This window comes from Cupressus sempervirens, chromosome 2, assembly GCF_028749045.1.
Source record: "Cupressus sempervirens isolate cs-2001-9-10 chromosome 2, ASM2874904v1, whole genome shotgun sequence".
In the NCBI taxonomy this organism is placed as follows: domain Eukaryota; kingdom Viridiplantae; phylum Streptophyta; class Pinopsida; order Cupressales; family Cupressaceae; genus Cupressus; species Cupressus sempervirens.
The window spans coordinates 619,705,202-619,732,834 of NC_143119.1; the positions used below are offsets into that span (position 1 = coordinate 619,705,202).

Below are 27,633 nucleotides of genomic sequence, written 5' to 3' on the forward strand. Positions count from 1 at the left end.
TTTGAGGCATTTTGTGCAAAATATGTAAAAGTTGTACAAAAAGATGTAAAAGTTGCAAAGTTGCAACTTTGCGATTTTTGCAACATTTTGACAAGACTTGTCAACTTTGAAAAATAACGGTGGAATCAGTTATTGGATGTGTCGAAATGATTCAAGAGGTCTATAAGGATTTTAAGAAGCCATTTATACAAAGTTCAATCAATTTTGTCAAGTTTTGGAGTTCATTGTTATTCTTGCATTTGTTGTTGTTTGTACAATCAATGTTGATATTCTAGAAAGAGAAGAGTCTCATAGAATAGTTTTTTTCCTTAGAGTTGTTAGATGATACTTTTATTATCTTGCATATAGTTTCATTATACTAGACTATGTTTGTATATATATAGTGTTGTTTTCAAGCATTTTGTGACTAGGGTTTTGAAGCAAGAATGATGCAATCCTAACAAACCACAAGATAAATCCATCATAGCTTGGTTGGGTCTCATGGAAATGTAAATAGAAATATTTATAACTATACTTGGATATAATTTAATGGTTGGAAATATTGTAGTTGAGATATTGGTTGATTACTTTTATTGTTGGGGCCAGTGAACCAAGGTTCTGATGCAGTGTAGAGGTCTTTTGGGCATGGATACAGAAAATGGTCACTTAATTGAATAAGGGAGATTATTTTAGAAGTGTTCAAGTTGGTTTGGAGACTTTGATTAAATATTTCACCATTAAGCTTTGTGGGTATTTCAAAAAACTCAGAAACCCTAGGTTTATTGAGAATTTTTATAGTTAGGGTACTTAGACACCAAACCTGCCTATGGAAATGTGATGTTGTATGACCCATCCAAATGGGTATCTAGAACTGCACATATACTTGGGGCTTTTTCAATATATTTTTAAATTATAGAGGAAAAATTGGTGTTGGAGGGCTAGTTGTATTAGGCTTATTATGCTAATTTACCAAGCTAGAAGCCTATGTTGAGAGAATGTTTAAAATCCATTTTGTGGTTAGAAAGTTAACATGTTTGAGGACCAATAGGGGTGTTGGAAACCTTGTATTGGCAAGATCCTTTTGTTAGAGTGGGGTTTCCATTACACTAAAATACTGATCTATTAATGTCTGATACGACCACTCAACTTATAATACACAAGAGTTGGTTAAGCCCTTATCACAAATCCAAAGGGGATCACTAAATTTTTTCTAACAATCTCCCTCTTAAAATTACCCAAGGGTTTGAGGATTCAAACCTATGAACAAGCTCTGATATCACTTTTTAGAGTGGGATTTTTTTTGTACCAAAAGATCATTCTATCAATGTTTGATACAACCACTCAACTTATAGTACACAGGAGGTGGTTAAGCCCTTGTCATGAATCCCAAGGGGAGCACTATTTTTTTTTCTAACAATCCTTAGGTACTCTATGTCCATACTATTCTCTACAAATTAGGTACAAATTCTATACATCTTTGACTTATGTGTTGTGTATTGAACCTTTACATTAGGACACTATACTGAACATGTCCAAGAATGCACATCACTAGACAATGAAGACATTGTTCGTAGAACTAAGATCTTTGTCTACTACTCTATTAGTCTTCATAGACTTACTACTATGTTGACATCAATGACAAACAAGTCATGAATGAAATATGTCAATACTCTCCAATGCTTAGGATACTCCCCCAAAGTAGTATCATCAACATTCATTCTAACACCTTTAGCAGGAGGGGTAAGGGTCCTAGTTATGGTGTAGAGGTTTCTCGAAGAAACCTAAAGAGCTTGGGAATTGGGACTAGTTTGGATTTTCCTAGAAGTTAGAGGGAAAGAATTCAATATTAGGAGCCTTTGGAAGGTCCTAACATACTTAGATGTTGAAAGGTTAAGACATTTTGCAAATGTGTCTAGTTTGCTAGACTAGAAGAGCAAAAACTGCACTGCATCATAGTGGTATTAGAGCAAGATTTAGAGAAGTTTATGTTAGATATAGAGGAACCTGTATATGAGCAATGTTAGTATGCTAATAGAAACCAAATTTAAATAAAGCTTCTACAAACTAAACAAAATTCATAAACTTCAAGATAGACTAAGATAAACTCTCAATTGAGAATATGAGCCATTAATGGACTCTCTCAATGAGAAGCTCTCTTGTTGAGTGGCTTTGTCTAAATAGATAGGATGTATGCTCAAGATTATGCTTCAAAAAGGGCTTCAAATAGAGTTGGAATTTGGGTGTGAGTGTATGGTTTTGATGTAAAATGGCTTCTTAAAATGGCATTATGACTTTACTTCATGGATTGTGTTATTTTGCAAAGGGGAAGGATCCAATTTATAGGCAAGAGGCTTGAGGGATTGAGGGCTAAGATGCAAGGATGGGAAAAAGCTCATGGAGGGCTCAGATTGCATGAGAGGAGAGCACATGGATTGTGCTTCTTTACAGCCAATCAAGGAGTGACACATGTCACAGGGTGAGAGGATGGAGGAAAGGGGAAGGATGAGTCAACAAAGGAGGTTCAAGGGATAAAATCTTCATAAAGACCCTCATAATGAATTGTAAGAGCAATAAAAGGGCTTGGAAGAGTCATTTATGGCCTAGTGGGCTTCATAAAGTTTTATGGTTGAGATATTTTGAGGGAGATGAGAGAAATTTTGACTTGGGCTTGATTAGGAAGGTTTTAAGCTTGCTTAGGATTGTTCAAATGATTAGAGGAAGGATTAGGATGGTTTAGGATTATCTTAGGGATAGGCAAGTGGATGGCATTTAATGAGGGTGGGTGAAGGAGGAGATATTTGTTAACTTTGGCTTGGGTTAGTAACTTTTAACCCATGTTTAGGGAATGTGACAAGGTTAGGAGGGGATTAGGATTAGGTTTAAAGACATCTTCTAGAAGAGTCTAGACTTTGGATGAGGATAAAGACTTTCTAGAATAGTCTAGAACTTCCTAGGATGAGGATGAAGACTTTCTAAAAGAGTCTAGAACTTCTTAGGATGAGGATAAATTAGATTTTTAGGAAATAAATAAAGTTTTATTTACTTCAAGGGTTTGGGTTGAGGAGATATTTATTAAAACTTTTTTAATAAACATGAGGATTAATATTTAATCTTAATTAAATATTTTGAGTTGGGATTAAGGGTAGGAAATGATGGGATTAGCCTTTAATCAAAATTAAAGAAGGATTAGAAGATTTTGGAAGAGGTTAGTGGTCTTAAGGAAATTGGCCAAGTTTTGGGCAAAAAATAAAATTTTTATTTATTTTGGGTTTTTTGGTCAATTTATTAATTAAATAATTAATAAATAAGAAAATAATGTTTAAATAAGATTTAAACATTTTTGGGAGGGATTCCTTAATTAAATATTTTAATTAAGATAAAGGGATTTAATGGCATAAAAATAAATTAATTGATTAAATAAATAAATAATTAATAAATGATGATGTCATTAGGAATTTTTCAGAAAATAAAAATACTTTATTTCTAAAGGTTTTTAGGTGTCTACAGAACCAGTTTTCGTAGGAGAGACAAAAGTTGGAACCATGACTCCTAAGGCTTTGAATGAAGATGTTGTTAAGAAAATCATCCAAGAAACGTTAGATGCTCAGAAAAAAGAAGTGAAAGAAGAACAAAGTAAGGGCAAAGGTAAATGAAAGATGAAAAATTGGGGATATATCACTAATAGTGAGGATGAATTAGAGGGAACTTCATTGAATAAACATGTCGCTTCACCATCTGAGGGAGAAAATAAACAAAAGATGTTTGTGGAGGGTTTAAAATCTCTGAATAGAGATCACTTTGATGGATCACCCATTTATCATGAAAATATTAATGGAGAAGAATTACTAGATTGGGTAGATGCTTTGAATAACCACTTTGATATCAAGGAAGTGGAAGAAGAAAATAAGGTAATTATGGAAAAGGCTAGGTTGAAAGGACTAGCTTTGATATGGTGGAATGTTATGCAAGAGGAAAGAGCACAAACATGTAGGAAGAAGATCACATCTTGGGAAAGGATGGTGATCAGGTTCAAGATCCAATTTCTGCTTGCATATTATCAAGTCCAAATTTAAAAAAATTGCAAATTTTTAGACAAAAGGACCTAGATGTTAGTAGATATATGAGGAGTTCCATAGACTCAATTTTAGGTAAAAAGACAAGAAAATGTGGCAGAAAAAGTAGCCAGGTATCTTCATGGTTTGAGACAAAACATCCAAGATGAATACCATTTGAGCTCTAGATAATGTTCACAAGTAATTTAAACTAGCTTTGAGGGAAGATGATAAGTTGAAGAGGAAAGGGGAGCAATGTCAAAGAGGTCAAAATTTGAGAGGGTACAAAGGAAGAGGATTCTTTGGTAGAGGACAGAGTTCTAGTTGGAACAACGAGAATATACCACTTGAAGGAAGTGAAGAAAACCAAGTAAGAAGCAATAGGGGAAACTATAGGGGCAAAAATCCATCAAGAGGAAGTTTTGGAGGACAAAGTAGATGTACTACTGTATTCATAGGGAAATGCTACCATTTTGAATAAGTTGGGCACACCATGGGAAGGTATCTTGATAGGAATGCCAATACCCAAATAGTGGAGAGGAGGACTACACTAACTCAAGGGGATGAGACCAGTAATGTGACAACACCCATGGGAAAGGCAAGACTAGTATGTGAAGGAGAGAATATGATGCTATGGAGGACCTTACTAAAGATAACTTGACACAAGGAGCCATTACAAAGGAAGAATCTATTTAGGACCACATGCAAATCACATGGAAAGGTATGTAAAGTGATAGTGGATTCAAGATCAACTAAAAACATTTTGTGTTTAGAGATGGTAAACAAGTTGAAATTGAATAGGTTACCCCATGTCAGCTCTTACAAGGTATCTTGTTTAAACAAGGATCAACATGTCCTCTTAGATGAGCACACTTATGTAGAATTTGAAATAGGTGAATACAAAGATAAATTCCTATGTGACATTTTTCCAATGAATTATTGCCACCTACTATTAGGAAGTCCTTGGAAATTTGATGTTAAAGCAGTACATGATGGGGAGATAATACCTACGTCATAACCAAGAATGTGAGAAATTTCCAAATGGATCCATTGATTGATGTGGTATAAGACAAACTAATAAGACCTAGTGTCATGTTTCTAGGAGAAAAGGAGTTCCTTAAAGTCTTAAAGTAAAAATTGTAAGGAAACTTGGCAACAAAGAATATAACTGTTTCCACATAACCCATAATAGATTTGAAAATAAACATGGAATTAAAATCCACATGCAAGAGAATAGACAACATACCCACAAAATTGTGACACAAGATATACCCTGGGAAACCCTCATTGAGGGAAAAACCCAGCCTCCAAAAGTATCCATCATCATGTATTATTCAGCAAAAAATACCATTGCCATACAACCATGGAAGCCTTCATGGCCATAGCCACAACTGAGCAAACTATGTGAAGAAACATGAATCCACACATCCCATGCCATGCTTTCAACCTTCACAAATGCTCCCTTGGCTAACCTGTCAAGCTTTGTCCCGCTTGAATCTTGCCTTTTGTCTTCTCCTTGTCACTGTCTCTCTCTACAACAACTACCCTTGTGGCTGCTTATATAGTAGCAAGTCCCACAAAACCACTAAGTGGTATTACATAAACCATGTGCTAAAACCATGTGCTACCTAACCCACTGACCCCACATTTAATATTGGGCATTTAATTCTTTTCCCCAATATTAAATAATTACATGAAATTTTTTCACAATGTTACAATACAACTCATCAAGAATATTCCATGGGAATCTTTACATGTTGCACGTCTATCTAGGTACAACATTACATAATAAAAATAAAATAATAAAATATAACAATATTATGCAATGTGTGCAACACCCATTATCTCAACAAAAATTTGAATAAGAGGGTTATGTATTTGTGTTGAAACCAAAAGGGGAACCTAGGAAGTAGAATGAAGTATAGGTGCATAAAGAAGTGAAGAACTTACTAGATAGGTAGAAGGACATTGTTTTAAAAGACATACTTGAAAATATACCACCTATGAGGGATGTGAATCATCAAATATATTTGATACCAAGATCTACCTTACCAAACAAGGCAACTTAGCCCTTCTCAAAATGAGGAAATAGGAAAACAAGTTCAAGAGATTTTGGATAAGGGTCTAATAAGGAAGACTTTAAATCCTTTTGTAGAGCCTACTATTTTATCTTTGAATAAGGATGGAAAATTGATTATGTGGAAAATTGAAAATCACTATTATATACAGATCTCTCAGGCCTAGAATTGAAGATTTGATGGATTACCTAGGAGTTTCTTGTTATTTTTCAAAAAATAACTTAAAGTCTGGATACCACCAAATCAAAATCTAGCCTAGAGATGAGTGGAAGATAGTTTTTAAAACTAACAACAACCTATATGAATGGTTGGTGATGCCTTTTGGTCTCACAATTTCACCTAGAAACTTCATGCGACTAATGAATGAGGTACTTGTGGAACTCATAGGTAATTTTGTTATTTTTTATCTTGATGACATACTAATCTTTAGCAAGACAAGGTGTTCATTTTTTATTTAACATATTTAATAATACCATAAAAATAACAAATGATACCTAGGGGTTAGCTACTTCCCATACCTGGTGCATCCTATTTAAGTATAGACCAACTAACAAAGTAATGATGCTTTCTACTCTTTTGGCTATGCTAAACCAAGGTGGGTCAACCTAAGGATTTAAAAATTCATGAGTAATACCTTCTCTCACAAATCCCTTGCATTAGATTTGGTCTTGAAACTTCTTATAATTGTAATTTAATGACAAATTTATAGTAGCCAATAATAAACTTAAAAAATCATTGCAACAAGTGATGACCAACTTTATATCCCATTTTAATTGTTGGAAATATAACAGGAGTAACTGAGAGGGGAGGGGTGAATTAGTTACCACAATAATAAATCCTAGATCCCTTAAATTTTAGTACAAAATAATCTTTAAAACTAAACTCTACTAGTGCTCGACAAACACACTGAAAATACTGTAACTCGATAAATATTGAAAATGCTTGACAAATACTTAACATGAAAATCTTAAGATGTTATCGGTGATTACTTAATACTTTAACTTAGTTGCAAACACATAAAAGAAATAGCATGAACACATTTGACACTAAGATTTAATATGAAAACCCAATTTGGGAAAAACCACCAATTGCAACTAGTTACTATTTTTCACTCTTCTAAAGTGAGCCCGATTAGGAGCCAACCCTATTAAAGGTTAAAAAACACACTATTAGGTGTGACCCTATTAGATGATTTAATCACCCTATTAGGAGTGGCCTTGTGAAAGGTCTTTAGACACTTCAATAGAAATACCACCTTGTTAGAGGATTTACAAATAGTTGTTAAGCCAACTTTGTTAAGAGATTTAGATCATTGCTATAATGATATGACTTGATTTGGATGCAATTGAATTGCTGATTATAGATCTTAATTTTGGCTTTTATACTTGATCATTCTTAATCAAATATATATTTTCAGCTTCACAAGAATATATTTCTTATCCTTTTAATTTTCTTACCCTTAGCATCATCAAATCTTCAATTATCTTCCACGCATTCATACTTTACACACATTCTAACCCTTAGCTTGACCTTTTATTTATATCTTCCATATTGTTAAGTTAGCTCAAATACAACTTAAAATAATTAATATTCATCTCCTCAGTCAGCTCGAACCAACAGATAAATCAATTTAACTCAATATTCCAAAACAAGAAAATCCTTTGTTAGCCAACCTTGCTTAGTAGACACTAACTTAGAAATAATTTTCCTATGTTAACCAAGTGAACTTGATCAACACTGCATACTCACAAAGTTCCTTTGGTACTTGAGTGAGCTCAATTAGCACATGTTCCATCCAACATTTCTTTCATTAACCAAGTCAGCTCAGTTAATAGTCATCTTCTGTAGACTTTCCTTTGGCACCCAAGTTAATTCAGTAGAAACTATCTTCTAAACTAAACAAACTCTAGAATGCTCAGTAGCCACATAAAACTATCATCAATGCTTGAGTGATATTGTCATATATTGATTGACAATGATATGACATTTTGTGTAACATTAAAGACAATCTAGAATTAATCAATTGTTTCAATAATCTCTCTCTTTGGCATTGATGGCAATAAAACATGTCATGACACAATGAAATTTTGGAGCAAGAATAAAGTAAAGAACATATCCTTAGTTTCATTCATATTCTCATCCATGAGAACTCTCTCTATCAATGTGAACTCTTTCTATCTTTAGTTTTTCCCTCTTTCAAAAAACTTTTGTTTGACCAAGTTCATTCTCCCTCATTGGCATCTCTTTAAAAAATTTCTAGGAGAGAAAACTTCACCACAAAATTTCTATAAGATATGACAAAAAACTTCTCCCTCTTTGACATCTCATGCCAAAGACAATAATTTGAGAATATCAATGTACCTCAAGTATTGATTCATTTGCAATATTCCTTTGTCAATACTGCACCAATTGATTAATCTTCAACATGCTCTGTTGATGCATCACTAAATTTCATTTAGTGAGCTTCAAATAGGGGAATGACCCCTACCTTATCTCTTAGATGCATAAATGCATCCTTAGGTAATGGCTTGGTTAATATGTTTGTAATTTGTTCTTTTTTATTCACATATCCCAATCTGACTTCTTTATCTTGTACTACTTCTCTCAAGAAATGATATTTTATAGCAATGTGTTTCATTTTGGTATGTATCACTAGATTCTGTAATATATTGATTGCACTAGTGTTATCACAAGATATAACTATTGGATCCTTGATCTCTATCCTCATACCTACCAAAAATTGTTTGAACCAAACAATATTAGAACAATTGACTATTGATGCCATATATTTTTCCTCTACTATGGACTGAGAGATACAATTCTATTTCTTTCTTGTCCAAGACACTAGTCTTTTGCCAAGAAAGAATGCTCCACCATTAGTGTTTTTTTTGTTATCAATACTTCCTACCCAATCAACATCAGTGACTACTTTTAAATCCAAATTGCCTCCTATTTTGTACCATAAACCATATTCTTTCGTACCTTTTAGATATCACATGATTCTTTTAACTACCATCATGTAATTTTCTTTGAGATTTGCTAAGAATCTTGCCACCATACCAATTGCTAATGCAATATTAGGCCTTTTGTGCACTACATACTGAAATTTTCCAATCATTGATCTATATGTGGTTTGATCTAGCTCTTTGGAATTTTGGAAAGCTTATGTCTAGTAGAAATAGGGGTTCTAATTGGTCTTGAGTCTTCAATTCCAAATTTCTTTAATATCTCCTTGATATATTTAGATTGAGTAATGTAGATACCATATTTCTTCTACTAAATCTGCAATCCAATAAAGAATTTTATCTCACCAAACATAAACATCTCAAATTCTTTACTCATTTCTTCTAAAAATGCCTTGCATAAGTCATCATTTCCTATGAATAGAGTACTATCAACAAATATTTCTGCTAACACAATCTTCTTATCTAGTCCTTCTTTGATATATAGACTATTGTTATCATTAGATTTTTGAAAACCAATTTGCATCAAGTAGTTATGATATCTTTCATACCAAGCTCTGGGAGCTTGCTTGAGACCATATAATGCCTTGTTTAATTTGCAAACCATGTCCTTTTTGCTAAGATCTACAAAACCTTTAGGCTAGTCAATGTAGACTTCTTCATCAATAATTCCATTCAAGAATGCAAATTTTACATCCATTTGATAAACTTTAAATTCTCTATGAGCTGCATATGCTAGTAAAGTTCTAACATCTTCTAATCTTGCAATAGGAGAAAAAGTTTCACCATAGTCGATACCTTCTTCTTGAGAATGGCCTTTACATACGAACCTTGCTTTTATTTTAGAAACTTTTCCATCTTCATTCAACTTATTTCTAAATACCCACTTTGTGCCGATTACATTTTTATCCTTAGGTCTTGAAATAAGAGTCCAAGTTTTATTCTTCTTTATCTATTCTATTTCTTCATTCATTGCTTCAATCCAACTTTCATTATCCAATGCATCTTTAACATTTCTAGGTTCAAATTCAGCAAGTAAACATGCACCTTTCAATTTGCTTCTTGTCATTATTCCATTTTATTTATCTCTAATGATCTAATTAGGTGCATGATGCCTTCTAACATATTTTTCTAACACAAGCTTTTTGGATTTGGAATGAGTTTCACTGATTTCATCATCAACTTCAATATCAAGCTCAAGTCCCATTATTTATGACTCGGGTCCATCAAACTCGGTTTGCTCTAGCTCGATAGCCTCTAACTATGACTCAGGTTGCATTGTCTATAACTTGATAATTGTTGGAGATTTTGGGGACTCAAGAGGTGAAGCCTTCTTTCTTCCAGATAGGTTTGGCAGTGTATCAGGTTCACAGTAAAAAAAATATTCTATAATCCTCTGGCTCTTTGCTGCTTTCTTCTTCACTCTTTTCCGCAAACTCATTGATTTTCACATGTGCACTTTCTATGATTTTATGAGTAGACAAATTTAAACATTTGTATGCTTTACTTCTATAGGAATATCCTAGGAATATGCCTTCATCACCTTTGACATCAAATTTTCCTTTCCTAGATTCCTTCAAGATGTAACATTTGCTATTAAATACTTTAAAGTAACTTACATTAGATTTGTAGCCATACCATAGTTCATAAAGAGTTTTATTTGAGTCTTTCTTTAGCTATACTCTATTCAATGTATGAACTACAGTGCTAATAGCTTCCTTCCAGTATTTGATTACAATATTGTTCTCTATCATTAGTGTTCTTGCACAATCCATGATGGATTTGTTCCTTCTTTTAGCTATGTCATTCTATTGAGGTGTACCAAAAGCTATTACTTGTCTTTTAATTCCTTTTTCTATGTAGAATTCATTGGAGATGAATTCAACAAATCTATCTGATCTCAAAAATTGTAACTTCTTGCTAGTTTATTTTTCTACTCTTTCCAAATACCACTTGAATTTTTGAAAAGCTTCTAATTTTTCTTTTAGATACATTACAACCATCATTCTAAAATAGTCATCAACAAAAAGAATGAAAAACTTATCTCCAATGTAACTCTCTATTCCAATAGGTCCACATAAATCTGCATGCACAAGCTCTAATACTTCTTTAGAATGATAGTTATTGCTTTTGAAACTAGTCTTTCACATCTTACCAATTTGATAATTTTTGCATAGACCCATATCAAGTTTCCTCAGGCTAGGAATACCTCTTACTCTTCTATGTTTTCTTATCTTTACCAAATTATCAAAGTTTACATGACATAATCTTTTGTGCCATAACTAATTTTCTTCTACTTGAGCAATAAAACATGAACTTTCACTAAGATCAAGATATAATAGGTTACCTTTTTTTGTTTTTCAGATCCAATTAGATTCCCTTTTCCATCTAGTAGTTTGGCCTTCCCATTTATGAATTCTACCATGAATCCAATGTTTCTCAACTATTCCACACTCAGTAGATTATGTTTTAGTCCTTCAACCCAATAAGCATTATCTCATGTAAGTTCATTGGTTAATGAAATACATCTTTTTCCTTTTATGCAACAAGGTTCATTATTTCCAAATCTCACATTACTACCATCATAATATTCCATGTGATCAAAATTTGTTTTGTCTCTAGTCATATGATGTGAGTAGCCACTATCAATAGTCCATGTTTCATTTTCTAATATTAGAGATAAGTACCATCTCATCTCTTTCATCATCAAATTCATCTTTTACAACAATATATACCATTTCATCTTCATTATTATCAGAAGCTTTAGCCATAAAACAAGATTTATTACCTTTGCCCTTGTAGTTCTTGAATTCCTTCTTTCTTTTGTACTCATTTCCTTTCTTCTCATCCTTTTTTTTCTCTATTTCGGCACCTAGCAGCAATGTGACCAACTTCTTCACAAGAAAAACAAATTAGCAGAATTTTACCTTTGTACTTTCCTCTGCCTTTGAAATATTTTCTTGTAAGTAGGGATTTAACAACTTTAAGATCATTGTGAAAACTTTCTTCTATTTCTCCTTCACTTCCTAATTGATTAGCCTTTGATTTCTTACTCTTTTTCTTGAGTGAGAGTTTGGCTTCAAATGTAGACTCAATACCTTTGAAACTAGGAACATAGTTATCATAGTTATCCAACTAAAAAGCTATCAATCTTCCAACTAGAGCATCCAAAGTTATTTTTTATTTGGATCTCATTTGATCTCTTGAATAGAAGACACTCTAATTTCATAAATAGGAAGAAGATTTTTGAGTACATTTCTTTCAACTATTTTTTCATCAATGTCTCCTCCAGATGCTTTGATTGCGCTCACACTTGCTTTGATTCTTTTTACATATTTTGCAATGTTTTCATCTTCCCTTATTTCCATTTGATCAAATTGACCACTAAGACTTACTACTTTATCTCTTCTTACATTTTTATCTCCTCCATAAATGTCTTTTAGTTTGATCCATATTACATGAGCTGATAGTGTAGTCTTTTACTTCATCAAATTTAGCATGACTAAGAGCAGATGCAATATCAATCATCATGATGTTATGATTTTTCTTTTCAACAATATCTTTTATTGATAATGTTCCATAAGGAGTCTTGTATTCAGTATCAAGCTACGTACAACCTAAATCACTAATAGTTTCTAGATGTAACCTCATAAATCATTTCCATGCTACATAGTTCTCTCTATTCAACCTAGGAATCTATCTTCTGTAAGACATCCTAATCTTGAGCTTAGGTCCTTGAAACCTTTACTACAAGCACCAAAAGCTCTGATACCAATTGTTGAAAATATAAAAGTAGTAATTCTGAGGGGAGGGGTGAATTAGTTACCACAAAATAAATCCCAGATCCCTTAGATGTCAGTACACAATAAATCTTTAAAACTAAACTCTACTTATGCTCAGAAAACATACTAAAAATGTTGTAACTTGGTAAATACTGAGAATTCTCAAAAAACACTTAACATGAAAATCTTAAGATGTTATCTATGATTACTTAATACTTTAAATTATTTTCAAACACATAAAATAAATAGCATGAACACATTTGACACCAACATTTAACATGGAAACTAAATTTGGGAAAAACCACCAATTGTAACTAGTTACTATTTTTCACTCTTCTAAAATGAGCCCTATTAGGAGCCAACCCTATTAAAGGTTACAAAAAACACTATTACATGTGACCCTATTATAGGATTTAGTCACCTAGTTAGGAGTGACCTTGTTAAAGGTCTTTAAAAATGTCAATAGAAATGCCACCTTGTTAGAGGATTTACAAATAGCTGTTAATCCAATTCTATGAAGAGATTTATATCACTACTACAATGACATGACTTGATTTAGATGCAACTGAATTGTTGATTATAGATCTCAATTCTGGCTTGTATACTTGATAGTTCTTGATCGAATATATCTTTTCAATTTTACAAGGATATTTTTCTTATCTTTCTAATTCACTTCCTCTTAGCATCATCAAATCTTCAATTATCTTCCATGCATTCACACTTCACACACATTCTAACCCTCAACTTGAATTTTTATTTATATCTTCCATATTGTCAAATTGACTCAAATACAACTTAGAATAATTAATATTCATCTCCTCAATCAACTAGAACCAATAGATAAATCAATTGAACTCAATATGCCAAAATAAGAAAATCCTTTGTTAGTTGACCCTTCTCAGTAGACACTAACTCAAAAATGATTTTCCAATGTTAATCAATTGAACTCGATCAACACCGCATACTCACAAAGTTCCTTTGGTAACCGAGTGAGCTTGATTAGCACTAGTTCCATCCAACATTTCCTTCATTAACCAAGTGAGCTTGGTTAACACTCGTCTTTCGTAGACTTTCCTTTGGCACCTGAGTTAACTTAGTAGAAACTATTTTTTGAATTGAACAAATTTTAGAATGCTCACTAGACATAAAAAAAATATCATCAATGCTTGAGTGAGCTCAACATACACTGACTAATAATGATATGACATTTTGTGTGACATCAAAGACAATACACAATTAATCAATTGTTTCAACATTAACAACAACATTTAATGATTTTGATTTGTAATATTTAACTCATGCAAAGCTAAGATAGATTTTCTTGATTCTTCAACTAAATGAAAAGTTCCTTAATCTATTGCCACATAGAGATATATCAGTCAATGTTAATATATCTATTTAATTGGCTTACAATTAAATGTATCAACTGTTAACCTTCAAATTCTCTACTTAAAATATCCCTCTCATACCTTAAATGACATTATCATTCCATAGAAGCATTTACTTAATTCCTTGAATCAAAAGTAACAATGAAAATGATATACAACTCACTTAAATCACATTTGAATAAATTGAAACTTGTTTATTTATTCTCAAAATCATAAATGCATGAAAATGGAGATAGAATTTTGAGATATAGATACTCTACACCATTTCTTGTATTCATCTCCTAAGAATTATACATATTTTTTATATAAGACTTATGACAAAATCTAAGGCTAAAACCATCATTTTATTCAGTTTAAAATTTCCAAAGAAAACAAGCTTAAACACTTCAAGACTTAATACAAAATATTTGACTGATTCAAATAGCAATATTCATCACCTCACTAAAATATGGACCCTTCTTCCCAATATTAGAAATCCTTTTATAGAATAAGGACTGCAACAAGCTTCAAATATGGGAAGACACATGTCACTACATGACTCAAAAATAAGTTATAGAGAAGAGAAACAATCATTTTATGAATATTCTCTACATTTGGGAAGTAGCTCAAAATTTTATAGCTGACATCCTCATGTTTAGGTAGAGTCTTTGTTTGTAGTGCAAGTGTATCCATAGCAAGTAAATGCAAAGGTAAGATACCCTGATATTATTTGTATCCTTCCTCTATTTTGTCTTTATTTGTATTCATTAGCTATCTTCTAACTACTTTCCATTGGCAAGGCCCCAATTTCACCAATTGCTTCCCACACATAAACTTCTGTCTTAGTTGGCCACTTAGTACCTCTAACAACTTCTAGATCATTAAAAAAAAAATTTGACCTGACATATGTGATGGCCTTTGATTATGTTACAAATTATTTTGGTTCCACAATGCACACCCCATTCCCTACTAGGAATGGGGGCCCCCTACTTTTTTTTGAGTTCTTGAATTCATGATTCAAGATTTGGGAAAATGTTAGAGTCAAAAAATTAAAAAACCAGAAAAGTCAAAAATTGGAAAATCAAAATTTTTTATTTTATTTTTAAAAACACACCCGTGCACCACATATAATGTGTGAGGTGCACACCACCCACATGGTCCATGCTGCGCACCTCACGGGTGGGCAGGGTTATAAAACCCTTGCCTCCCCCTCCAAAGCCTCATTCATTTCCAAGATCACAAACATTTGATCATTCTACCGAAGCTCTTGCAACATCTTTGAACACACTCCACACCTATTTTGAGGTGTGCACAATGTATAGTCTTGTGCCATGCATGCTATTGCATTGTGCAAGCCTTCGCACCTGTGGTCTGTGCACTTTGCATCCACAAAGTACCACTACAATGCATCTTGCACCATGTGCAGTCACTACTACCACAGACCCTACGGTCTATGCGCCAAATGATACTGCATGCCTCCACTCCACCATGTGCCCCAAATGGTGCCACATGTGCCATATAGTGCTACATGCCTCCACTTCACTGCGTATGCCAAATGGTGCCACACACCTCCACTCTGTCGCATGTGCTAAATGGTGTCGTGCACCTCCACCTGCTGCATGCATTAAACAATGTTGCACGCTTTCTCGTGCCTTCAATCTAAAAAAAAAATTAAAAAATTAAAAAATTAAAAATAAAATAAAAGGACCCACCTTTTTTTAAATTTTTATTTTCCATAAATAGTCAATTAAAGAGTAATTGAGTGCTTTTACATTTTTATATTTTTATATATTTACATTTTTTATTTTTTAAAGGTTTTCATTATTTTGAGCTATAAACATTGTCCTCGTGTCATGCACAAAGAGAAAATGACACCAAAGCCTATTGTATTCAAGTTCCAAGGTGTACCATCAAAATTGAGGTTCCATGATGATCATGCAGAAATCAAAGATACCAATTTGGGGCATATAAACTTGGGAGAGTTCCTTAGAATTTGTAAAAAACCTACAGAGAGATCTACTTTGGTATCTACCTTGATACATTCTGGGTTGGTAAGTGCACCTTCACATCCAGTATCAATATAGTCAGTGGACTTGATTATGACACTGGCACAACACATTGTCCTTGAGGAGAGAGTAGTTAAGAGCATGATAGGAGAAGTGGTCTTGGACCTCTACCCTGACAACATTGAAAGGGTCTTCCATCTCTTGAGGGTAGATCAATTCATTAGACTCTCCTATGAAGCAACAGAGAGATGGTATAAGGAGCACCCTAAAGAAGCATTGAAAATCATCCAGTCCTCATATCTCATTGAAAAAACTCCTTTGGGAAAGGTCATAGGAAAAGTGGACATGACTGGGGATATATGAAGGATGACATTGGATATTCCATCATCCTTTTGAGAAGAGTCATGGGTTTATGAGTAGCTAGCCACCTCAACGCCTTCATGGTCAACTTCATTGAGACAATCACGATGGCAAGGATTCCATTGGACTAGACAACCACACTAAATGAGAACTTGTGCGAGCAATTAGGGGTAGTTAAGGACAAGAAGAAGTTCTATATGACTTCTTACATGATATATCTACTTGCAGTAAGGGTGAAAAACTACCCTAGTTTGTACAAGAGAGGTAGTATGTAGGATCCTAATGCTTGGCCCTATATTTTTTACCCTCAGTTGGTAATAAAGAAGCTCTCTGTACAGAGCAAGAATCCATAATTGTGAATGACGCATTCATTTTTGTGGTCATCCAATTCATAGAGGGAGATTATGCAAAGAGGTTTTCCAATGAGGCAAAAGCACAGATAATAGCTCTCAAGGCCTACTTCATCTAATTCAAGACATTCACATATCTACGAGTAGTTGGTTCCACTATCAACCCCAAGAAGCTCCCTAGATATCCAAGTGACAAATTGGTGTTATTGGAGATTGCCTGACAGATTGAGTTTGCATATGAGAGGGTGAAGAGACAAAGTAGACCCTATTAGACATGGCCCTTGGTCATTGGACCATACCAGGTCAAATGGAAGCAAGATATTCTATCCTTTGACTCAGAATGGGAGAATTATCCCCTCAAGGAGTATAATTACCCTAGGCTCTATTTTGATAATATCAAGAGAGTGGAGAGTTTGGCTGGTAAGGAGTTTCGCCATGAAGATGTCATTGAATATCACTGGATGAATGCCACAAATGACTATGATGTCTACATAAGGGACTATTGTAGGATGACTTTGTATCTAGCAGAGAAGGCTCTCAAATTGGACATTCCAAAGGAAGTAAGGCAACAAGATTCATGGGAGTTATTGCACCCCCAGTTCAACTCAGACAAAATAGGAGAGAGACCGATCATGAATGCCAAGGTTGATAGGGAGGAGGGTGATGATATTAATCATTGAGAAAGGCATGTAGTCAAAATGACCAAGGATTGGATCAAGAAACCTTTTCAACTTGTTCCAATATGTGACATGGTGATCTTTCATGCTCAAGCTTGCCCTAAGAAAGGTAGAGGGAGGAAAGTCACAATTCCTACCTTTGCGGCCTAGTCTAGGCTAGAGACAATATACCAACTTGATCACCCAATTGGATACTATCATCCTCCAGAGAGGAAAGGAAAGAACAAGAGGAAGAGGACCTCCCCTCAGAGGATTCAAACAGGACAAGGTGAAGCACAAGTACCTCCCCAACAATAGGAAAAGAGTGTACAAGGGTCTAAGGATACTGGAGCTACTCAAGTCCAAGATGACCCTCGATTGCCTCCCTTTGTGCCCAGTGAATAAAAAGAGGGAGAGAGTAAACATATTTACATTCCTCCTTCATAATAAGAGCCAACATCCCCTTTTGCCTCCATAAAACAAAAGAGGATCAAAATCCAAATGAAGAAAAGGAAAAGGGTGACTAGGAGAATGGTGCCTTTTTTGTCTATTCCTAAAACCATTTTGGAAGGAGAAGAGGAGGAAGAATAGGAGACATATGAAGAAGAGTAGCTACCCTTGTAGAGAAGAACTTGGATAGTCAGAGCCACCAAGAAAGAAAGAAAGAAGAAGTACCACAGGCATATTGCCATCCACCCTAGCAGGACCCTTGGAAGTCTCTTCTTTAGAAGATGAAGTACAACAATGGGTGGATGAGCAAAGTGAAGAAGGTGATGACATTTTTAAAATGTTAGATTTTGATTTTATGCCCATCAGTACAAAACTAGTTGGGGATAAGATAAGGGATACCCCTATAGGTGAACCTCAACATGAAGACTAGACATAGATGCCACCAAATTCACAGGGTCCTGATCTTGCTCCCCCATCTTTGTCACAAGTCATGGGGGTAGATAAGGGCTTGATTACTCCTCTACCTTAGAGTTCAAAAGAAGAATACGTTCAAAAGGAACCATCACAAGGGGAGGAACCAGAACAAATGGTTACCGATGAAGTGTCAAAGGAGGGACAAATAGTGGAGTATTCTCAGTCACCTTCCCAAGTCATTAAGGTGCAAGCTGCAAGGTCTATCGAGATTGAGAACATGGAAGGAGAACCCTCACAATAGGAAACAAATCTAAGAAGGAGTGATAAGGGGAATGAGGTAGTAGAACATACTCCTTGGTCATTAAGAGGCAGGTATTCAGCTGGGCGCATCTCGAGATGGCTCCAAAAGGAAATAATGAGTACAAGACCTCAATTCCATGCTACTGAGGAAGACATTTATGAGATTATTGAAATTTTGAATAAACCTTAGTCCCCATCACATGAGGCAAGACTGTTGGCATTTGTTACCAATACATAGGACCATGAATTTTTTGTGCAACTGGTTGTTCCTCCTGAAGACACAGATGTAGAAAGCCTTGGTCCCAAAGATTATCAGTTGAAAGAGGTTATGTTGGGAAGACCCACATGAGATATAGCCTTATTGATGGTGACCATGAGAATCATAGAAGTCTTAAAAATCATGGAGCAAGACAATGTCAAACTTCAAACACTTCAAAGGCAGATCAAGATCCTAAAGGGATATTTAACTGAAGTAGTTGGTCCTCTAGATCCTAAGTGCCCCAAGGAGACTTTGAATACTATACTCAGAGAAGGGGGAGTGTACAACTATACCCATTTTTGAAAGCTTTTCAGTAGTGGTGGGAAAGTTTTGAGGAGAAAGGTATTCTGATTATCATAGGAAATTTGAAGTTATTGCATGCTACATAGGAGAACATGAATAAAATCATAGTGATTTTGAAGCAAGACTTTACCATTATGGATGAAGTAAGGGACTAGAGTAAGGATTTAAAAACTTTGCAAGCCATAAAGGGGCAAAGGTATAGAGTTTTGATTGATGTATATATAGGAGAAGAGCTAGATATGATTGATGATTGGATAGAGAAAATAACAAACAACAATAAAGTAATGGAAACATTACATGAGGAGATTCATTGGCTCAAGGACCAAGCCCAAGAGAAAATTTTGGAAGCAAAGAGACACTATAGTGATGCTTGCTTGGATATTTTTGAAGATGAGGAATGAGAGAAGTTGTTTCTTGTAGAGATAGTGGTAGAGAATCTTAGGAAGATTTTTGTGGAAGTTGTTGATGATGAAGATATATGGCAAGCCTTTAGGACTGAAGAAGGTTTGTTAGAATTGGATACCAAACTCGAGGATTTTGTTGACACCCAAATTGAGGTAGACAATTATAGACAAAAGGTCAAGGATAAATATGAGGCTAAAATTACTAATATTATAGAGAAATTCATGGGCAAACATCCAAACATAGCTTTGGGATGAAGAAGAACAAAACCCAAATGCCAAATTTTTAGTTTTGATACTTAGTAAAATTTTGAGATTTTGGACAATTTTGAGGTGCATAGCTCCTTAGGTCCACAGGTGCACAAGTCCACAACTCCATAGGTGTACATTTTCAAAATGTTCTACTATTAGTTAACTTCTAGTTCCAAAAATAGAGCTTTCCATGCATCGAAAATGCATTCTGATGGTAGTTTAACTCCTACAAACACCCTATGAAGGACCAGCTTCCATTTTTGACACTCCTGGACACTTCCACTCAACTCAGAGCTTTCTCATTCTTTCTTCTCTCATAATTTTTTTTTTTTTTGACATGTAAAGGCTCATGCACCTAATTAATGAATATAAAATATATGGAGTCCCACTAAGCACTAGTTAGATAGTTAGTTTGTATATAATTAGTTTGTTTTATTGTTTAAAAGCATTTATTGCATGAAGATATCTTTCACTCTCAACACAAATTAAGGAGACAATTTCTTATAAATACTCCATTGTAATATGTAATAAAGGCTACCATTATTATGCAATAAAATTATGCTTTTGGTGCTCACATTTGGAGTGTAGTGATTCTTTCCTAAATGTGTCATATTTTTTGTGAATTTTGTTCATGGAATTGTGATTGAGCCAAAGATTTATTACTTTTTTTATGGTTGTGCAATCTTTTAGTTTTGATCTTTGTTAGAATTCTTTTAGAATAACTGAGAGGGGGGGTGAATCAGTTATTCAAGGTCCAATAATTTTCAATACAAATTTTCAAATCCTTAATGGCATATAATTGAAATTATTATGCATGCAATTAAAAATTAAACAATCATGAAAAGTAAACATGCACCACCACATAACACTAAGGATTTTGGTGACCTAGAAACACTCCAAGAATAAGAAGGTAAAACTAGGGTGGGGATGATACCCACAAAATTACTATGCAATAGTTTTCAACCACTTCTAATGGTTTGCCCTATTAAAGGCCTACCCTGTTAAAGGCTTTACACACTGTCAGATGTGACCCTATTAAAGGATTTTTACACCCTGTTAGGAGTGTGCCCTATTAGAGGACTTAAGAACATTCAACATAAAATGTCACCCTATTAAAGGATTTACATAGAGTTGTTAGGCCCACCCAAGTCCATGGGATTTATAGTCACCTTCTCAAAAGAATCTTTTATCCCTCTCTAAGGATCTCCTATCCTTCTCCTGAGGATCTCTTATCCTTCTCCTGGGGATCTTCTATCCTTTTCCTGAGGCTTATCCACCTAGCTATTAAGCTAACCTAGCAATGTAGGATTTCAATGTCTAATACAATGGTAAGAGCGTATTAGAAAGTTCTGGTTAAGGAGTCTACTAGATACAAGACTGCATTTACCACCAAGTGGGGTACCTATGCTTATTGTAAGATGCCATTTGGGCTAACTAATGTAGGTGCTACCTTTCAAAAGGCAATGGAGATGGCTTTCAAAAGATTGATTGACCAGTTTGTCTTTGTTTACCTTGATGATATCACTGTGTATTCAAAGAATGTAGATGATCATTTTGGTCATCTAAGACAGGTATTCCTAAGATGCAGAGAGTTTGGGGTTTCCCTTAACCCAAGCAAGTGTGTCTTTGCTACTAACCAAGGAAAATTGTTAGGAAATATTGTATCTAAGGATGGCTTAACCATTGATCCAGAGAGAACAAAAGAAATACTTTCCCTCCCTTTTCCTAAACACAAGAAAGGGCTGCAAAGTTTCTTAGGTAGGATAAATTTTGTGAGAAGATTTATCCCCAATCTTGCTACCATGGTGAAACCTCTTACAGCTATTCTCAAGAAAGGTATGGTCTTTACATGGACCAAGGAAGGGAAGGAAATTTTTGAAGAGATCAAGACAGCCATAGCCTCAGCCCCTACTCTCATGAATCCAAATTTTGAGAAAGATTTCATTCTTTATACCTTAGGTGGTGAGTCAAGTATTTCTACTATCTTGACTCAAACAAATGACAAGAAGAAGAGTAGCTCATAGCTTTCTTTAGTGAAGGGCTTAAAGAGTATGAAGATAAATACAACTATGTAGAGAAGCAAGCCCTTCCAGTCATCAGAGCTTTAAAGAAATTTAGATACCTCCTGTCTCATAATAAGATTCATTTGTTAGTACCCCATGCCATTGTGAAGGATTTCCTTTTGAGAAAAGATATTGGTGAGAAAAGAGCTTGCTAGATTACTAAAGTGATGGAATATGATGTTGACATCCAAATCATCAAGCTGGTAAGAGGGAGGGGGTTGTGTAATCAGATGTTATCATCTTAGGAACCTGATGAGGAAGCTACTATGATACTGATGGAGCAATAAGAGGTAAGAAATGGTGACCCAAGGAGTTGGATGGATGACATGAAGAGTTTCTTATTAGGCAATGTATACCCTCAAGGATTAGATAGAACTAAAAGGAGACAGTATAGATTATAGTCAACTCCTTATGTCATAGTTGATGGTATCCTTTTTAGAAAAGATTTTAATGGAGCCCTATTAAGATGCCTTGAAATAGACTAGGCTAAAAGAATGATCAAAGAGCTTCATGATGGTTCTGATGGTGGCCACTTCTCAGCAAGGACAACTACAATGAAGATCATGAGGGTTGGTTATTACTGGCCATCTCTATTTCATGATCATCATAGGTACATAAGAAAGTGTGAAAAATGTGCCTTCTTCTCTTGCAAGCAAAGGCTTGCAGCTCTTCCCCTTCATCTTATTAAGGTGGATCAACCTTTTGCTCAATGGGGATTGGATCTAATAGGCCCTATCAATCCTTCTTCTAGTTCTGGTCACAAGTGGATTTTAGCTGCTACAAATTACTTCACTAGATGGACAAAGGCAGTTGCATTGAAAGATGCCACTGAATCTTTAGTTGTTGAGTTCCTCGATGGAATTGTGACCAGGTTTGGTGCCCCTTCAACTATTATTTTAGATAATGCAAAATCATTTGTTGGAACTCAGATTTGTGCATGAGCAGTGGACCATAATATCTATTTGAGTACATCCTCAAATTATTACCCCCAGGGTAATGGTTTGGCTGAGTCCTCCAACAAGAACCTGATCAGGATCATGAAAAGGACAATACAAGATAATCAGAGGTGTTGGCATAAAAAATTGAAGACTGCATTATGGGTTGATAGAATAAGCCTAAAAGGTCAATAGGGAATTCAACATTTGTGTTAGTTTATGGTAGAGAAGAAAGGCTTCCAATTTCATTGGAGTTCCCCTCACTAGAGCTAGCTCATCAGCCAGAGTTGATTGAAGATGATGCCATGACAGTAAGAATGGCAGAGTTGATGGAGCTAGAAGAGAAAAGAAAGAAAGCTATGCAAACCCTAGAGACACACCAGCAGCAGGTAAAAAAGAGTTTTGACAAAAAGGCTAGGGTTAGGATCTTCAAGGAGAGGGACTTGGTTTTAAAATGGGATGCAAATAGGGAAAAACCAAGAAGACACTCAAAGTTTGATGCATTATGGAGTGGCCCCTATCTAATTATCAGTTGCAAGCAGGCCAATGCTTTCCAGTTAGGCAAGCCTGATGGTGAGATTCTGCTTATCCCAGTCAATGGGATTTATCTTAAGCCATGTTTTTGATAGGGTTTGAGATTCCATGTACATATTAGAGTATTTTCCTTTTTGTTTGTTTCCTATTTTCCAAGAAGTGCATGAGCACAGTTGTCTCCATGAGACAAGAAGTTTTGAAATTTTGAAGGTTGTAGATGAAGGTTTCGTCTCTGGTCCCAGTTGTAGAGACAAGGGTTTTATGGTTTTCCTCTCAGAGGTAGGGTTAGGGTTTCATAGTGCTCAGGATCTATATCTTCTCAACTTTGTAGCCCAATGGATGCTTCAGGCCACTGGTCATATGTGTAGTAGGCTTGCATCCCCTATGAGTTGCCAAAAATGTTGCCATTTTTTGTCTCCTGCCAAAAATTCAAATTTCAAATGCCCAACCTGTCCAACAGCTAGTTCCCAGCTTTTATATTATTTTAATGGCCCAAAATTATTAAAAATGAATAAAAAACCTTATGTTATTTCCTTATTTCCTAAATTTCCTTCCACTAGCCTGCAACCTTGCACATTGTCAGATCTCAGAGGATCGACGGTCGACACATCCTCGCATTTTCAAGATGCGAGATGTTTAAAAAATGTAGGAATGCCCCTTTCTGATGCATGGATAGCATGATGTCACGTGAGGTCTTCGTCAAGTTTCAATGGAAAGTTACGGCACTGGAGGGTGCTATGGTGCTATCAAAAAATCCATGCTTCTCGTCATTAGTGACATAGTGCCTAGTCAAAAAATGATATGGTGGCAACATCAAGTGATTGTGGGTCCTACTTCCCTTGGCGAGCCACAAATGAAGTTTTGTTAGATGGGTTGGCACATGGCCAGTTCTCATTATTGGTATACTAATAGGTCAGATCCATCTTGCTCGCCACCAGATTAAGGAACATCAATGGTGGGCATTATCGCGCTATTGAAAGTTGCACACTATATACCATAGCGACATAATGCCTTGGTGACGCGTGTCCTAGGTGATGTCATGATAGATGGTTGTAGAGGTTTTAGAGCACATGTTTTGATCACCATCAGATCTTTGAGGATCTAGGGCTAGCGCTTCCCCGCATTATCAAGATTGCCAAGACTTTAAATAATGCGAGGAAGAAATTTGGCGACACTTGTCTCAGTTGACGTCATAGGCCCACCCTTCCCAAAAGTAACATTATGGCTCATCCTCTATGGCAAATTGTCAAGTGAGTCAGTGTATGATAGGGAGCATCTCATTGGTCAGTCTAGCTGACTTGGCTTACAGTTCTATAGATCTCTAAGCACCATCTGATACAAGTTGATCTACAGTTCCCCTCTTCCCCGCATTATGGAGATAGAAGGAAATTTAAAAATATGAGAAAGCGGGTGGAGGGCATGTGTCCCAGATGATGTCATTTTCCCACCCTCCCTATAGCTAGGTACTTGATGAGCCCTCACCATCCAATGTGATCTGATCCACAGTTGGCATTATGTCACTATGGAAAGCTGTGAGAATTTTAATGATAGCAACATAGCGCTTGGGCGACATGTGGCACAAATGACATAATGGGCCTGCCCTTTTCCAAAGTGATAGTATGACTTGTCCTTGATGGAAGTTGTTAGATGGGTCATATTACGATGGCAATTTTTCATTGGTCCATTCGGCAATCTTGATGCACAGTGTGGCTCACCGTAGATCTAAAGGAAGATCCACGACAGGCACTATCTCGCTATGGAGAACTGTGAGGATGTTAACGTTAGTGACATAGTGCCCTTTTTCCACGTGGATCAATGGGGCCAGGTCTCAAAAATATAAAGATGCCAGGTTGAGTCAGATTCCAAGTGTGTTGACAGTGTTTTGTGGGCCCAGAAGTTTAAAGGAAAAGTGCAGGAAATGACAAGTCTTCATGATCGTTAGATTAAAGAAGATCAATGTTGGGCACTATCTCGCTATGGGAAAGTTCTCAAAGGATACCCATAGCGACATAGCACCTAGGTGACACGTGCCCAGTGGGTCCGATGGAGGCATTGACAGTTAGTGGCAAATGTTTAGTATAACGTAGCGGTCACAATTTTTTGAGAAAAGATGGCGCAGTTAGTTAAAAGGCATGGTCAACTCAGGAGGACCTCGCGAGCTGGCAAAAGGAAATAAACTCATTATTCCACATGGCTCATCTTAGTTCCAAAGATAGGTTGACTTGCTGACTCTTCTGATTCAGGTGCTCAGGAACTAAGAAAGTCAAGATTTTTACATGAATCTAATCTTCATGATCAATTCCAGCTACCAGAAGTGAATACGAAACATACAGGAACACTCTACCACCTTGACCTATCTATCTACCTGGTCAGAGTGACTTAATGGCACCATTTCTATCTCTTCAAGGCATTATTTGACACAAAGGATCAGATCTCCTCAGATCCCCATGATTGTTCCCTGCAGGACTCAATGGGGGTGGTTGCAAGATAGTTTTGGAGGGAAAATCTCAGTTATGCTTGCACTATAAAGGAAAATTTTGTAGATTTTGTTAAGGTCAATCCTTCTCTGCCTTTTCTCTACTATTGCTCTACAATTTTAGTGTAAAATTTTCCTTTGCCTCTAAACTATATGATTTCTGCCTTATCTCCTTTAGCCATTGGTATGAAAGTGCAAGAATTCTTTGCCTCTTACGGGTGTTTTGTAGAGATCTCTGATCCACATGACTATATCTCCTTGGCCTATGAATGATAATATAAGTGAATATCTCTTCCTTGTGTCATTCATTTTGGTTTTCTGATTTGCGTGTGGTTATTTGATTAAAGCAAGTCTGAATGTGTATATCCTTAATTTCATTCTTGTTCAATAGTGCATATATGGGTAGAGATTGGTTTGAACACTCTATTTTGGTGCATCACCTCTTTAGATTAGATTAGGTAGATTTTCTTTCATGCTCTCCTTCTCTCTTTTCTTCTCCAAGAGTAGTTAGGTGCATCCTGATAGTAAGAGGAAACCGGCCTTCTCCGGAGACTCAACCTCACAATTCAAGTCCCATAGCTTGGAGGTTGTTTCCATGTTTCACTAGGTTGTCCTCACACATAGGCTTTGGACAAGGGTGAAAACCTAAGTGACAACACTAACCTAGCAACGTAGGATTTCAATGTCTAATACAATGGTAAGAAAGTATTAGAAAGGTTTTGACCTGATAAAGATTATAACTCTAACCTTGTAGATTTCAGATCACTCTTCAATTCTTTTCTTTGCTTGGCTTTTCTTCCTTGCAGTGTAACAACTTGTTCACCCTTCAAGATCTGTCTCCTTGAGTTCTTCCACTCATTATGCCAATTCACTCTATGGTCACTTGATCAACTTAGAGTCTTGATGCTCTATGCTTACTCCTCACTGTGTCCTCTTCTTGACACTTCACAGTAGCCTTCTCTTGGTTTCTTTACACGACCACACTTATGACCAAATCCCTCACTCAGACTTTTGATCTCTTACCTGTAGCTCCTTATAAATAAGTTATATTCTTCATTTCCCACTCAAATCTTCCCACTCATAACTTTGATTTGATTTGAGAGAATGATATTGTTTTCCCTCCAAATTATTTTTTCCAGAAACTTCATGATAAGTCCATTAGTGTTTGCCTTGAATTGGTTTGCATGGTTTACATAAAATTTTGTGACATCTACTCATCATCCTTATCATCCAACTAAATCACAAAATTCAATGTAACAAACTTATCGTTACTAATCTGGCGAATCTTTTTGTCTTATCAATAATGCAACAACTCGACATCATTGGTTTACTGATGCTCAGCACCTTCTGTGTTACTCAGCTTATACAATTTTTTGGATCACTTAGTACCTGAATGATTCTTGATTTTATCGGCATCCACTACCATTTTTTGATTCTTAGCACCTAAAGGATTGCTCAGCACACACTAAAGTTGAACTTTCTTGGCTTTAACTAGTTTGCTCGACACTCACAAATGAACTTAGTCAGGTTCTACAAATGACTTAGTTAAACCTTACATCTTTGATGTGTCTTAGTGTGTCCATTCCCTATGTCTTAGAGTATGTCATCAATACACTATTTCATCAATGGCTTAGCTGATCCTTATACTTCATT

The 27,633-nt window shown here is 35.5% G+C and overlaps 1 pseudogene; it reads left to right on the forward strand.

Annotated features, from left to right (window-relative positions):
* The first annotated feature begins 3,521 nt into the window (after nucleotides 1-3,521).
* Nucleotides 3,522-27,633, forward strand: part of LOC149574904 (DEAD-box ATP-dependent RNA helicase 31-like) — a 119,715-nt pseudogene continuing 95,603 nt past the window's right edge.